General features: G+C 36.3%; 1 pseudogene; it reads left to right on the top strand.

Annotated features, from left to right (window-relative positions):
• The first annotated feature begins 1374 nt into the window (after positions 1–1374).
• Positions 1375–5189, top strand: LOC111530886 (annotated as a pseudogene).
• The last annotated feature ends 9993 nt before the right edge of the window (positions 5190–15182 follow it).

A 15182-nucleotide genomic window follows, 5' to 3' on the forward strand; every position in this document is an offset into this window, starting at 1 on the left:
TTAAAGCCAAATCTAGCAGAAGAAAGGAAATAATAGACTATAGCAGAGAAAAATGAAGCCCTGAATAGAAAAACAATAGAGAAAATTAGGGAAACCAAAAGTTGATTATTTGAAATGATCAAAGTAATTGACAGAACTTCAACTAGAACAGCTATTAAAAAAGACAATTCATCATTTATATCAGGTATAACTCCCAATGCAATCCCTCCCCCCTCCTTCCTCCCCATGATAGGCCCCGGTGTGTGATGTTCCCCTTCCAGAGTCCAGGTGATCTCATTGTTCGGTTCCCACCTATGAATGAGAACATGCGGTGTTTGGTTTTCTGTTCTTGTGATAGTTTGCTAAGAATGATGGTTTCCAGCTGCATTCATGTCCCTACAAAGGACACAACTCATCCTTTTTTATGGCTGCATAGTATTCCATGGTGTATATGTGCCACATTTTCTTAATTAATCCAGTCTGTCACAGATGGACATTTGGGTTGATTCCAAGTCTTTGCTATTGTGAATAGTGCCGCAATAAACATACATGTGCATGTGTCTTTATAGCAGCATGATTTATAATCCTTTGGGTATATACCCAGTAGTGGGATGGCTGGGTCATATGGTACATCTAGTTCTAGATCCTTCTAGATCCTTGAGGAATTGCCATACTGTTTTCCATAATGGTTGAACTAGTTTACAATCCCACCAACAATGTAAAAGTGTTCCTATTTCTCCACATCCTCTCCAACACCTGAAATGATGAATTGATGGGTGCTGACGAGTTGATGGGTGCAGCACACCAACATGGCACAAGCATACATATGTAACAACCTGCACGTTATGCACATGTACCCTAGAACTTAAAGTATTAAAAAAAAAAAAAAAACAAGTAGAAAGAGAAACTGTAAAATGATTTTAGTAGAAAATGTCACTCCAGAGGGCTTGATTTCTCAATAAGTGGTGCTTGACACTCCCGGAATTGTCCACTGGCAGCTGCTACTTCCCTACAAGACAGATTGGTCTATCCCAAGCTGAAGCCTAGACACTGGGATTTGTGCACGTTCACAGAGCAGCCCCGCACACTGCCCAGACTCACTGTCAGTGTTGACAGGGTCAAACATTCACCCCAAGTGAGCATTCACCAACTTTCCTGCACCCCACTCTCTAAGGCAAACACTGTTTTTGGCTTCCCTATTCATTGGCTTTGTTAGAGCCATAAGAGGCAGAACTGAGAAGGGACCCTGGTGATCTGTATCAAACACGGACAAGATTTACCTGCCAGAGAGAAGAAGAGATAGACTTAGAAGGAAAGGGAGCGTGGACAGCAAGATGAAGACCATGAGGGCCGGATTCTGGTGGGGAGTGTTCAGTAGGCAAGTGGGAGTGAGGCATGAAGAGAAAAGCTTCAGTGCAGACATTGGATGTGAGAGAGAACAAATATAGAGCAATGGGAAAAGGGAATTTTGGGTGTGGCAGTGGGTTGTAAAATTGTATTTGCTCAGGCTTCCTTCACAAAACACCAGCAAAGCTTAGAATTGAGTTAAATCACCTTTGATTTCTGGCCTCTGTTTACTCAAATGAGAAAGTGTGCAGAGCCTAGATAACTTGGTATATTTGCTATCTATTGCTATTTATTGTTCAAAACCCAGCTTGGATGTCATCCCAGCAAAGCCTTCCCTGCACTCTCCCTGAAAAGTCAACTATTGCCCACTCAGCAGCGTGCTATAGCAGACATGCACTTTTACACAGGCACACATATGGCATTGTACTGTCTTATTGGTTTACACGTCTGCCTTTCTCCCAAGACTGTGAAATACTTTTGTTTTTCATCTTGATATCTCTGGAAACCATAATGATATCTTGTCAGGGTGATTTGTCTAATAAAAGTTTATTGTCATCAAAAAAAAAAAAGACAAAACACTCAAATCACTAAATTCAGAAATTAGAATGGGGACATTACTAGTGATTCCAGAGAAATTAAAATTAAACATTCATAATTGAACACTAACAAATTGGCTAATCTAGGTGAAATGGAGAAATTATAAAAAACATTAAGCCTGCCAAGACTAAATTTTGAAGAAATAGAAAACCTAAATAGATTTATAACTATTGGCAAGAAGATTAAATCAGTACTCAAAAATATCCCAACAAAGAAAATCCCTGGATCTGATGGCTTCACTGGTGGATTCTACCAACGTTTAAAAAAGACTCAAAGGATTAACACAAATCTTTCTCAAATATTCAAAAAATGGAAGAGAAGAGAATATTTTCTAATTTTTCTATGAGGCCAGTATCACCTTGATACTAAAGTCAGACAAAAACATCACAAGGAAAACAAATCTACAGACCAAAATTTCTGATAAACATTGATATAGCAATCTGAAACAAAACACTAGCAAATTAAGTTTAGTGACATATTAAAAGCATTATGCATTATGACTAAATGGGATTTATTTCTGGAAGGGAAAGATGATTCAACATGCAAAAACCAATCCATGCAAGGCACCACATTAACAGAAAGAAAGTACTAAAAAAAGCACACATTATCATCCCAATTGATGCAAAGAGAAGCATTTGACAAAATTTAACACCCTTTCATGATAAAACACTCAACAAACTAAGAATAGAGGGAAACCACTCAACATAATAAAAGCCATTTATGACAACCTGCAGTGAATATCATACTCAATTATGAAAAACTTAAAGTTTTAATATCAAGAACAAGGCAAGCGTTGCTAATTTTGGCACTTCTCTTGAGTATAGTATTAGAATTTCTAGCCAGATGAATGAGTCAAGCGAAAGAAATACAACACATATGAATGGAAAAGGAAGAGGTAATATTATCCCTGCAGATGACACAATCATATATATTGAAAACCTTAAAAATTCTACCAAAAAATGTAGATATAACAAATTCAACAAAGCAGGAGGATATAAAGTTAGCACACAAAAATCAGTTATATTTTCATAGACTAACTGAACAATCTGAAAAGGAAACTTAAAAAATTGCATTTACAATAGCATCAAAAAGAATAAAATACTTAGGAATTAGTCAAGAAGGTTAAAAACTTGTACAACAAAAACTACAAAATATTGCTGAAAGAAATTAAAGAGGACATAAATAATTGGAAAGACATTCTATGTTCATGAATTGGAAGGATTAATATTATTAAGATGTTAATCCTACCCAAAGTGAGCTACAAATCCAATACAATACCTATCAAAGTCCCAGTGATGTACTTTTCAGAAATAGAAAAATCCTCCCTAACATTTATATCAAATTTCAAGGGACATTGGTCAAAGTAATCTTGAAAAAGGACAAACCCAAAAGACACACACTCCCTGATTTGAAAACTTGCTACAAAGCTATAATAATCAAACCATAAAGTACTAGCATCAAGGACATATGACCAGTGGGATAGCATAGAGTGCCCAGAAATAGACCCTTACATACATGGTCTAATGATTTTTTACAAGGGTACCAAAACCATTCAATGGGGAAAGGACTATCTGTTCTACAAATGGTGCAGGGAAACCTGGATATCCACATGCAAAATAATTAAGTTGGACCCTTTACACAGAAATTAATTCAAAATGTACCAAAAACCTAAAGGTAAACTAAAACTCTAACACTGTTATAAGAAGCATAAGAAAAGGCTTCATGACATTGATTTGGCAATGCTTTCTTGAATATGACACCAAAGGCACAGAAAAAGACAAAAATAGACAAATAGGAATTCATAAAGTTTTTAAAATTAGAATGTGATGGTATGCATCTGTAGTCCCAATTTCCCAGAAGGCTAAGACAGGAGGATCGCTTGAGTGCAGTTCAAGTCCAGCCTGGGCAAAATAGGGAGACTTCCATCTCTAAAAATAAAAATAATAATAATAATAATAATAATAATAATAATAATAATAATAATAATCCATTTGTGAATCAAAAGACACTGTCAGTCAAATGTGATAAACGCAAACCATAGGATGAGAGAAGATATTTTCAAATCATATAACTTATAAAGGATTACTATCATGAATATATACAGAACTAAAAACCACCAAAAAATCCCAACAACAACTTGATTTAAAAATTGACAAAGGCTCTGTTGCTCCCTTTCTCACCATGTGACACATTTATTCCCCCTTTAGCTTCCACTATGCAGAATCTGCAAGAGTTGGCTGGACTGGTTGTTTCATTGTCATAGATGCCATGTTAGAAAGAATCAAGCATGAAAAACTATAGATAATTATGCCCATGCAACTTTAATGAGACCCCAGAGGAATTACATGGTTCAAGCAGGAGACCAATCTATCTTTGTCCATGATGCACTGTTAGAAGCAGTTACTTGTGTAAATACCAAAGTGCCAGCTAGAAACTTGTATGCACACATCAGAAGCTGACACAAATAGAGACGGGACAAAATGTCATAGGAATGGTGCTCAAATTTAAGCATCTAACCAGCTCAAAAGCTCAAATCTCAACATTCATCAGTGCCAATCTTCCATGCAATAATTTCAAAAATCACCTTGTTACTATTACACCACATGAATCCACAAGGTCGTACTTGCAGCTTATCCATGGAGTAGAAGGATCTGGTTACATCAATGCCAGTTTTATTGATGAGTAAAGAACAACAGAAAGCTTACATTAGGGACCCTTGAAAGAGATCACTGAGGACTTCTAGTGGATGCTCTGGAAACACAATTTCATCAAGCTGTGTGAAATGGGTAGAGAAAATTGTCACCAATACTGGTCAAAAGAATAATCCACAAGATACCAGTACTTTGTGGTAGATCCTATGGCTGAGTACAAGATGCCATAGTTTATCTCAAGAGAATAGATGCCAAGGACAGCTGGTCCTGAACAGTGAGACAGTTCCAGTTTACTGACTGGCCAGAGTAAAAAGTGCCAAAGTCTGGAAAAAGATTTATTGACTTCATTGGCCAAGTACATGAAAACAAAAGAGTACTGTGGTCAAGATGGACCTATTTCAGTTCATTGTAATGTGAGCTAGGAAGGAGTAAAATCTTCATAACATTGAGCATTGTTTTGGAAATAATCAGTATGAAGGAGGTGTAGATATCTTCCAGACCACCAAAACATTAAGAACACAATGGCCAGCCATGGTACAAACAGAGAATGAGTATTGGTTTTGCTACTGAGTTGTCCTAGAGTAGCTGGGCAGCTTTGATCAATATACAATGTAGAAATCTCTGACCCATTCTGGATTTTTACTGCAGTCCTTCAATATTCATGGAGTCTGAGAAGTCCTTAACTTTTAACTAACAACTACTTAGTGGGACTATAACACACATGCACAAAATTAAACCAAATCGTTCCAGTGGAGTAAGATTTCACACTTTAATAACCTAACTTGAATCCTCACTGACAAGGCATCTGCAGGTTTTTATCTACCTATACCTTAAGGATTCAAAATCAAGGACAGAAGAAATCACAGTAATGAACAACCACTTCGTTCAGGATTGCTTGATAGGAGTGAGGAGAAATTGAGCACTGCAAGATGTGTGCTGGTGTGGCTCCTTACAATGAAACAGACTCTGCTTTGACACCACTCCTTCCCGCCATACTGCTTATAAGATTTTAGGTGAAAGGCTGTGGGAATGTTTAAAAAGAAAGTTCCCAAACTAATTTTTTTAGTATTGTAAAGATCTGCTGTGCTTCATTTCGAACTTTGTAAACTTTTTTCAACAAAATTTATGATTCAATAAGGTGAATTTTTAAACAGTTACATAATTCTTTATTTTTGATTTCCAGATTGTAGAGTTTTAAGCTGTAGAACTGTTACCTGTAATATATTGCTCTAGAAATATCAAATAATTTGAAAATTTGCATATTTTGTGCAATAATTTAATCTACAGTATAATATCCATAGATATTATATCTACAGATATATATGTAGATAATAATATCTGACCAGATATTATTTTTACACTTCTGTACAGTTTTGATTGGTAAGAAAGTATCCATTCTCTTAAAATAGTCAAAGAAAATTTTATTTTGGTTTGATTTTGGAATCAATAGGGAGGTGCAAATTATAAAGTTGCTGCTAACATATGTACATACATATCCACAGTGTATATATAGAGTGTCCACACAAAAAATATAGGCACAGCTATCAGTCAGTTCTTCCATGATTTCATTTTTTTAAATGTGAAAAAGCTATTGTAAATGTTTTTTTCAATTCTTAAATTTAGGACACATTGGTATTTCCTAATATTATGAAACTTTATTTTTTTAAGGGAAATAAGAAGTGCGCATTGGTGATTGTTAAACCTCACCCCCTAATTTCCTAATCCCTCTCCCCTCACCCACCCAATCATATTCACAAATACCATTTTGTTGGCCAGGCTTCCAATAAAGTTCAATATTTCTAACATTCTAGTACAACAAAATGTTATTAGGCAGGGCACAGTGGCTCATGCCTGTAATCTCAGCCCTTTGGGAGACATAGGTGGATGGATCATCTGAGGTCACAAGTTCAAGACTAGCCTGATGAAAAAGGTGAAACCCCTTCTCTACTAAAAATACAAAAATTAGCCAGGCATAGTGGCAGGTGCCTGTAGTCCCAGCTACTCCGGATGGAAGTCTGAGACAGAAGAATCGCTTGAACCCAGGAGGCAGAGGTTGCAGTGAGCTGAGATTGTGCCACCTCACTCCAGGTTGGGTGACAGAATGAGACCCTGTCTCAAAAAAAAAAAAAGTTATTAAATATCTGATGAGTGTGGGAAGATCAGTGAATATCTCTTTAGAAGGCAAGAATGTTGTAATATGTCAGCTATTGTTTTAAAAAGTATTCAATGAAATATTTTCTCTAGTGTCTGCTATGAAATTTGCATTTATGATATGTACCACAGGCAAAGTAAAACTCATGTTACTCTGCTCAGTAAGAAACATTTTGTGGCAAACAGCATTCCTGGGAAGAGTTGTAATTTTTTTGGGGGGGTTATTTGTTTGTTTTAATTATGCATTTAGAGTGTTATAATTGATGCCTACTTTAATAGCATTTCTTGTTAAATTTTTGATCATATTTTCATTAGTTTTTCATATCTGTTATTCTTTTCTATTAAATCATTTTCTGTTTACCACAGAAAATAAAAAATAGTAAAAATTAAAATAGGCAAAAAATTTTAATATACATTTTATCCAAAGAAGATATACAAATGGCCAGTAAGCAGATGAAAAGATGCTCAACACCATTAAACATTTGGGAAATGCAAATCAAAACTACAGTGCAATACTATCATATACCCATTACCATGACTACTACCAAAAAGTTATAAAATAACAAGTGTTGACAAGATAGTGTAAAGGACTAAAAGAATAATACCCTTGTGCTTTGTTGTTGGGAATATGAAATGGTACAGCTGCTGTGGAGAACGGTTTGGTGGTTTCTCAAAAAATTAAAAATAGAATTATATTATCCAGTATTCTATTCTTGGTATATATTCTATATTCAAAAAATTGAAAACAAAGTGTCAAGGAGATATTTGCACACTCATGTTCATAGCAGTGTTATTCAGAAGAGCTAAAATGTGGAGGCAACCCAAGCACTCATCTGTGGATGCAGGGATAAGCATAATGCAGTATATACATGCAATAGAATACTAATCAGCCTGAAAAAGGAAGGAAATTCTGACATGTGTTACAACATGGATGAGCCTCGAGGACATTATGCTAAGTGAAATAGGCTAGTTACAAAAAGATAAATATCATATGATTCTACTCATGTGAGGTCCTTAGAGTAGTCAAATACCACAGAGATAAAAATAAAATGGTTGTTTCCAGGAGCTAGGGGAAGAAAGGAATGGAAAATTATTGTTTATTGGGTATAATGTTTCATTTTTACAACATGAAGAAAGTTCTGAATATGAATAGTGGTAAAGGCGACACAAGATTTTGGTTGTATTTAATACCACTGTACACTTAAAAGTGGTTATGATAGTAAACTTTATGTTATATATATTTTACCAAATTAAAAGCAATCAAGGCAGTTGGCTAACAATCAGTTAAAGTCTTTAGAAATTTTCCTAAGGGATACAGCAAATGGAGAAATATTCATCAAGAACATGTACTAAATCTCACTAATAATGGCAAAAGTCTGTGGCATTGGAGCCATGACCCAATCCTTTACCACCCCCACTGTTCCCCCAAGTTCTCTATAACAGAAGCTTTGCCCTGGGAATTCTACAACCTGTAAGTGAGACCTAGAAGATGGGGGCTCTCTCCCTTCACCACTGTCTACTCTTGGGCTATGGCTTCACTCTGGGTAGGGCAGGCTGCTGGGATTTCTAATGCCTTGTCATCCCATCTTGCAGGTGTTCCATTCCATGCAAGCAGAGCTAAAAGAACCAGGTGTCTTTTGCTGTGCAGAAGCTCTTTAGTTTAATTAGATCCCATTTGTCAATTTTGGCTTTTGCTGCTGTTGCTTTTGGTGTTTTAGACATGAAGTCCTTGCCCATGCCTATGTCCTGAATGGTACTACCTAGGTTTTCTTCTAGGGTTTTTATGGTATTAGGTCTAATATTTAAGTCTCTAATCCATCTTGAATTAATTTTCATATAAGGAGTAAGGAAAGGATCCAGTTTCAGCTTTCTACTTATGGCTAGCCAATTTTCCCAGCACCACTTATTAAATAGGGAATCCTTTCCCCATTTCTTGTTTCTCTCAGGTTTGTCAAAGATCAGATGGCTGTAGATATGTGGTATTATTTCTGAGGACTCTGTTCTGTTCCGTTGGTCTATATCTCTGTTTTGGTACCAGTACCATGCTGTTTTGGTTACTGTAGCCTTGTAGTATAGTTTGAAGTCAGGTAGCGTGATGCCTCCAGCTTTGTTCTTTTGACTTAGGATTGTCTTGGAAACGCGGGCTCTTTTTTGGTTCCATATTAACTTTAAAGCAGTTTTTTCCAATTCTGTGAAGAAAGTCATTGGTAGCTTGATGGGGATGGCATTGAATCTATAAATAACCTTGGGCAGTATGGCGATTTTCACGATATTGATTCTTCCATCAGAGTGAACAGGCAACCTACAGAATGGGAGAAATGTTTTGCAATCTACTCATCTGACAAAGGGCTAATATCCAGAACCTACAAAGAACTCAAACAAATTTACAAGAAAAAAACAAACAACCCCATCAAAAAGTGGGCAAAGGTATGAACAGACATTTCTCAAAAGAAGACGTTCATACAGCCAACAGACACATGAAAAAATGCTCATCATCACTGGCCATCAGAGAAATGCAAATCAAAACCACAATGAGATACCATCTCACACCAGTTCGAATGGCAATCATTAAAAAGTCGGGAAACAACAGGTGCTGGAGAAGATGTGGAGAAATAGGAACACTTTTACATTGTTGGTGGGATTGTAAACTAGTTCAACCATTATGGAAAACAGTATGGCGATTCCTCAAGGAACTAGAACTAGAAGTACCATATGACCCAGCCATCCCATTACTGGGTATATTCCCAAAGGATCATAAATCATGCTGCTATAAAGACACATGCACACGTATGTTTATTGCGGCACTGTTCACAATAGCAAAGACTTGGAATCAACCCAAATGTCCATCAGTGACAGACTGGATTAAGAAAATGTGGCACATACACACCATGGAATACTATGCAGCCATAAAAAAGGATGAGTTGTGTCCTTTGTAGGGACATGGATGCAGCTGGAAACCATCATTCTTAGCAAACTATCACAAGAACAGAAAACCAAACACCGCATGTTCTCACTCATAGGTGGGAACTGAACAATGAGATCACTTGGACTTGGGAAGGGGAACATCACACACCAGGGCCTATCATGGGGAGGGGGGAGGGGGGAGGGATTGCATTGGGAGTTATACCTGATGTAAATGACGAGTTGATGGGTGCTGACGAGTTGATGGGTGCAGCACACCAACATGGCACAAGTATACACATGTAACAAACCTGCACGTTATGCACATGTACCCTAGAACTTAAAGTATAATAATAATAATAATAATAATAATAATAATAATAATAATAAAAAGAACCAGGTGTCTCCCTGCCTCTACACCACATAGAGCAATCTGAGAATAATCAGGTTCCAGTGATCCTTGCCTCAGAATGTTCATAGGTTGGTGGTTCCATGCTGGAAAGAGTGAAACTGAAAAGACCAGAAGTTGTGGTCTGGTCTTTTCAGTTTGACCACCCCTCTGTGATCATTCATAATGTGAGGGAATCACTTCAGGAAAATCCAGGCCCCCCACCCCTGCCTGCCCCACCCCTAGTTCCAGTGCAGTAGCTCTGAGATCTGCCAAGGGTAAAGGCAGGCCATAAGAATTGACAGAACTGAATTTATTTGAAAAGAGCATAGAGAACTGCATGCCTATGGGCATTGGATATTTTTGTGGAGAGCAATTAAGAGCAAACTGGTGGTTCTATGATACAGGTAATATAGAGGAAACTATAGAAAGATTGCCAAAAAGAGCCCTGCTGGAATCACACTTCATGCTGGGGTTTGGAAGGCTGTGAGTGTGTGCTAAGCTATACTCATTCAGAAGCAATCAGATCAAGAAATTAAGAAGACTCAGAAACGTTTCTGAAGCATACACAGACACATCAACACACTTAAGTACACTGGCACAAAGAGATTAAACACAACTGACTACATAATATGCTACTCTGTCCTAGGGATACTTCTCAGAATGCCAGGATTAAAAAATATATATATTATTCCCTGGCAATCTCAAGGAAGGAATGGATATCTCTGGTGACTGTGCTGTGTGCCCTCTTAAAACCAACTAGAGAGGAAATTTGTTAGCAAATTATCCCTGGATGAAAATGAGGCAAAAAATGTAAATTTCAATTGGATAGCACCTCCAAGATATCCAATAGTAAAGAATTAAATCGTATTTTCAAAAGGGGGCTTAATCTTGAGAATTGAAAACTCCTGGGGTCCCAATCTTGTGGCAGAAATCTCACAAGTTTAACCTCCTGTAGCCCCACCAGGTACTCACAATGAAAGTATGACAAAAATGTATCTTGTTTCAGGCAGGAGTAATGAACAGTCACTGTTTTAAAATAAACCTGGGAAGGAAGTAACCATTTTGAAATATTTCGAGAGACTTCTTCATAACAAAGGCCTACACTGTAGGGCCTTTCTGACTTGGGAAAATGTCAGTTAAACAACTCCAAACTCCTTAGTCTTCCTTTCTCACATAAGAAGAGATTTTTTAAAAGCTAAGAAATGCTCACAAAGGTCATAACCCAATGACTTGTAACCACTAAAACAATGGGATTTAATCATAAGATTACAGAATGCTTCCCTCCCCAAAACCTTACAACCAGATCAACCAGACTTCAGTATACAAACAGTGAATTAGCTAGAAGAGCTGTAATACATAGTCTCTAATTAAGTCTCTGATACACAGTCTCTAATTAAGAGAAAGTATCTAGGGAAACCCAAAGAAAAGAGGGGAGAAAAAATAACTAGTACATAAAAACTTTGAAGTCTCTGGCATGTACAGCTACTATGGTTGTTATGTTAAGGTTTCTAATTAATTAATTCATCCAGTTTACAGAAAACCACCATTAATTATCTAGATATATTTGACATTTATAGAATGTTTCATTCAATAAATGTGGTATACACATTCATACATTCATCTCAAGTTACATGGGACATAAAGCTAGACAAAGTATATGTTGAGTCATAAAACATATTAACAAGCAAAAATCAGCAAGATAAAGATAGCTAAAAAAATCCCCAAATATTTGGAGAATAAAAAAGTACTGCTAAGTAATGCATGAGTCAAATAAGAAGTCTCTTGACAGTTTCTATACCCAGAATGGTATTTCCTAGATTATCTTCCAGAGCTTTTATAGTTTGAGGTTTTACATTTAAGTCTTTAATTCATCTTCAGTTGATTTTTTGTATATGGTGTTAGGAAAGGATCCAGTTTCAATCTTTTGCATATGGCTAACCAGTTATTCTAGTACCATTTACTGAATAATAAATCCATTCCTGAATGCTTGTTTTTATCAGGTTTATCAAAGATCAGAGAGTTGGTGATGTGTGGTCTCATTTATGGGTTCTCTATCCTGTTCCATTGGTCTATGTGTCTATTTTTGTACAAGTACCATGTTGTTTTGGTTACAGTAGCCCTGTAGTATAAACTTAGGTAATGTGATGCCTAAGCTTTGTTCTTTTTGCTTAGGAATGCCTTGGCTATTTGGGCTACTTTTTTGAATGGGTAAAGAAAATACCGGTGGTACATGTATTTTGTGGTATTGGGGAAACTGGAGAAACCAGTAGGTAGAATAGGAGGACTTTATTGAGTGCACGCACACCCAGTGGATTAACATCCAGGGACTGGACCCAGAACAAAAACAGGACTTGACTTTTATACATACTTCAAAAAGGGGATTGGCTAGTTTGAAACAAGCTTACAGTGGCGTAAAGCATAGTGGCACGAAAGCAAATGTACAGGGGCAGAACAAAGGCAGTTAATCAATCTGTGACAAGTTCATAACTCAGGCTTACATGTGACTCTTGCTATGTGGCCAAATGGCTATTATCTGGGCTTGCTCAAGTGCCTTGCATGGGCTTATTTCAATACCTTCCTTATGGCACCTAGATGGCTGCAATCCAGGCCTGCTCAGACATCTCAGGACCTTCACTGTGCTGCTTAGATGAAAAACAAAATACTTAAAGTTACTAGTTACAGAAAACAGGAATCCATCAGCTCATCAGTTTACTTATGCCAAAGGAGAAAGGGAATTTGTTTTTCTTTTTAGCATTTTTCTGCTTCATATAACACCATGAAATACTATGCAGCCATAAAAAAAGAATGAGATTATGTTCTTTGCAGCAACATAGATGGAGCTGGTGGCCATTATCCTTAGTAAACTAACACAGGAACAGAAAACCAAACACTGAATTTTCTTAATTTTAAGTGGAAGCTAAATAATAAAAAGCAATGGGCACAAAGACAAGAACAACAGACACTGGGACCTACTTGAGGGAGGAAAGTAGAAAAAGAGAAATAATCAAAAAAATAACCATGAGGTACTACATTTAGTAGCTGGATGATGAAATAACCTGTACACTGAACCCCCATGACATGAGTTTACCTGTGTAACAAACCTGCACTTGTACCCCTGAACCTAAAATAAAGTGATTTAAAGAGTCTTGAAAAATTGTTAAATATTTTCAGCAAATAAAATGAAAATGCAACTTATCAAAATTTGTGAGATGTAGCAAAAACAGTGCTGAGAGGAAGATTTATAGCATGAAATCCATATGATAGGAAAGAAGAAAGATCTAAAATTGATCATCTCAACTTAGTAAACTAGAGAAGAGCAATGGAAAACCGAAACAACAAGATAGAAATAATGAAAGTTAGAGTGAAAACTATTAATGTTTCAAACATGAAGTCAATAGGGAAAATCAACAAGACCAAAGCTGCTTCTTTAAAAAGTTCAACAAAGTGATAAATTTCTAGGCATATAAATCAAGATAAAAAGAGAGAAGACATAAATTACTAATATCAAAAATGAGAGATAATCCTGTGGATATTTTAAGATTAATACGGGAATATTATGAACAACTATACTCACAAAAATTTGATAACCTTCATAAAATTGACCCATTCCATGAAAAAGAGAAACTGGAAACTGGCACAAGGAGAACTAGTTTATCTGAACAGCCTATATTAAATAAATTGAATAAGAAATTGATAAATGTTCTAAAAAGTAAGCGCTAAGCTCAGAAAATTTTACTGGTGAATTCTACCTAATATTTAGGAAACAATACCAGTTTTCTACAATCTTTTTTAAAAGTGTGTACTCTTCAGTTGTTTTGATACCTACAAAATAAAAGTACAAAACACTGTCAAATTTATTCTATGAAAACAGCATTATTTTAATACCAAAACCAGATAAAAATATTTAAAGATATCAAAACCACAAATATATCTCATGAACAATGATGCAAAAAATTCTCACAATATATTTCCAAATCGAACCCAACAATATATTTTAAAAATCTAAGTGGCCGGGCGCGGTGGCTCAAGCCTGTAATCCCAGCACTTTGGGAGGCCGAGACGGGCGGATCACAAGGTCAGGAGATCGAGACCATCCTGGCTAACACGGTGAAACCCCATCTCTACTAAAATACAAAAAATTAGCCGGGCGTGTTGGCGGGCGCCTGTAGTCCCAGCTACTCGGGCGGCTGAGGCAGGAGAATGGCGTGAACCCAGGAGGCGGAGCTTGCAGTGAGCTGAGATCCGGCCACTGCACTCCAGCCTGGGTGACAGAGCGAGACTCCGTCTCAAAAAAAAAAAAAAAAAAAAAATCTAAGTATGCAATACTGGTTCAATATCTGAAAATCGATTAATATAATTCATCCAATCAACAAACTAATTAAGATGATCATATTATATCAATAGAGAAATACACTTCAGTGAATTATAACACCCTCAAAAAACTAGTAATGGAGAGGGAGTTCTGCTTTCTGATAAATAATACCTACTAAAAGCCTGCAGCTAACATCATAGTAAATGTTGTGCTTTCTGCCTAAGAACCTTCCTGCCAAAGATGCATCCCCTCTTAGCCAGTCCTACTCACAATTTTATGGAAAGTCAAAACTAATACAATAAGACAATAATAGGTAATAAAAGGTAGAAAGTTTGGGAGGGAAAAGTATTTGTGTTCACAGATGACATAATTTTCTGTGTAGAAAGTCTTCAATAACCAAGAAAACCTCTCTGAATTAATAAGCAATTACAGCAAGGTTAATATATAAAGGTCAGTTGCTTGCCTATATACCAGAAATTGATAATTGAAATAATAAATTAAAAACAATACTATTGGCATTACCAATAAACCAAATTATGTATAAATCTAACAAAATATGTACAGCACCTATATGAGGAAAATTGCAAAACTAAAGAAAAATTTAAAAGACCCAAGTAAATGAAGAGCTATTTCATGCTCATGTATATGTAAGAATACTGAATATTGTTAAGATGTAAATTCTCTGCTACTTGATCTCTAGATTCAACACAATTTCACTCTCAGTAACTTAACATGTAGATATCAACAAATTGATCATAATGTTTACAGAGAAAGGTAAAGGAACCTAAAATTGTCAACACACTACTGAAAAGGAAGAACAAAATTGGAATATTGACACTAGTTGATTTTGAGA

This window comes from Piliocolobus tephrosceles, chromosome 4 (assembly GCF_002776525.5).
Source record: "Piliocolobus tephrosceles isolate RC106 chromosome 4, ASM277652v3, whole genome shotgun sequence".
Lineage (NCBI taxonomy): Eukaryota > Metazoa > Chordata > Mammalia > Primates > Cercopithecidae > Piliocolobus > Piliocolobus tephrosceles.